Source organism: Pleurodeles waltl, chromosome 2_2 (assembly GCF_031143425.1).
Source record: "Pleurodeles waltl isolate 20211129_DDA chromosome 2_2, aPleWal1.hap1.20221129, whole genome shotgun sequence".
Lineage (NCBI taxonomy): Eukaryota > Metazoa > Chordata > Amphibia > Caudata > Salamandridae > Pleurodeles > Pleurodeles waltl.
This window is the reverse complement of record NC_090439.1, coordinates 895418615-895420327: the sequence shown is the minus strand read 5'-3', so window position 1 is coordinate 895420327 and position 1713 is coordinate 895418615. Positions and strand designations below refer to the sequence as shown.

Here is a 1713-nt window from a genome sequence, read left to right as displayed (position 1 = left end):
TGCTGTACGTTTCAGCAGACATGTAAAGTTGGAAGAACGAGAATAAATAAAAACATTTTTCTTCGTTAGGCTTGGATCGAGGAGTCATAAGATTTTGGTGCAAATTCCAGTTTACTTATGTTTGTAGATAGGGGTTTGCATAAAAATCCATGTGTGTTGGCATGCAAGCACCCAAGTGCCACCTGTGGAACACTCCTCAATGTCAAATTGCGCAAAACAACACATAGCATAAATATGCATTACTTTGGTACACTATTCGGCTCAAATCAGGATTTGCATTAGATAGTAAATCCCACCCTAGCTTTTTTTGTTGGGTTTGTGTCACAAGAGAGACCCAAACACAGTGCAAAGCATAAATAAACTTAGGCCCAAATGTCAGTAAATATGAGTAAGATTAACAGTGAATGCAGGTGAGTGAGTGAGAGTGAATAAGAATGAGTGTAAGGGGGTGCAAGAGTGTGTTGTTACAGTCCTGTGATATGCCTTCCTGGGGAAAATTAGGGTCAAAGATCATATGATCTCACTTCCTGCGATGTCATTAAGGTCAAAAGGTATGTGATATTACTTCCACTACCCCAGAATTTTGGTCAACTGACTCAGCAAACTTAGAACCTTCTGTGATAAAAGCATGGCCCCCCAAGCTCCTGTTGATCCCTTAGGTGATGAGTGGACGGGGATGTTGCCGGCGTCAGCGGTGGCAATGACAAGCAGGGATTTCCCATGAAGCAGGAAGTCCTGGCCCACACTGGTCTCCTGGCTGCTTAGCAAGAGGCACTCTTATTATCGCTCAAGAAGAACTGGAGAACGCAAGCGTAAGTCTCTGTTTGCACTATTGATGCAAACTTCAGCGCGCTCAACTTGGTGATTGTGAGGAAAGGCGAGAAGGCTATCCCAGGCTGACTAACAACACTGTCCCCTGTCGTCTTGGTCCAAAGAGAGAGTAGGATCCGCAAACTCTTCAACATTTCTAAAGAAGGTGATGTACACCAGTATGTTGTGAGAAAGCCCCTATGCAAAAAGGCAAGAAACCTAGAACAAGGGCACCTAAGATTCATGGTCTGGTGACCCCTAGAGTGCTGCAGCTCAAACGCAGGCGTATTGCTCTGAAGAAGTAGCGCACTAAGAACAAGGTGGCTACATCTGAGTATGTCTGAGTATCTCCTGTCTAAAACAATGAAGGAAGCCAAGGAGAAAAGCCAGGAACAGATGGCCAAGAGACGCTGGCTGTCTCCACTGACAGCGCCCGCCTCAAAGTCCGCGTCCAGTTATACATTAAACAAAGAAAATAAACTTTTTGTGGTCAGACAAATGTAAAAATCTTAAACTATTGGAACCGTGGCGTTTAATGCAGATTAGGTAGGTGTCCTTATCAACTCTTTCTCTCCGCAGTTCGAGCACTTTGCAAAATCAAAGTAACACAGGAGCAGCAGAAGGTGTCGGTGGGCTCCGAGGGAGGCTCTGGCCAGCAATGTGCAGATCTGTGTAATGCTGCCCCGAGGGAGAGTCGCGCCCTGGTACTCATTCCATGCTGGTAATGCAGACTTGTAATGCTGTGAATCACCTTAATGATCAGTATAACGGTAAAAAACACATGCACGAACGAGAAATATTATTTTGAGAATATTATCAAGTATGAAACCCGAGCCTGCGTATTATACTTTTCAATTTGTAAGTATTCTTCTGCTAAACTGGGAATGCAGCATACTAGCAAGA

General features: G+C 44.3%; 1 pseudogene; it reads left to right on the top strand.

The window, feature by feature from the left end:
- The first annotated feature begins 384 nt into the window (after window positions 1–384).
- LOC138277778 (small ribosomal subunit protein eS6-like) lies at window positions 385–1314 on the top strand (annotated as a pseudogene).
- The last annotated feature ends 399 nt before the right edge of the window (window positions 1315–1713 follow it).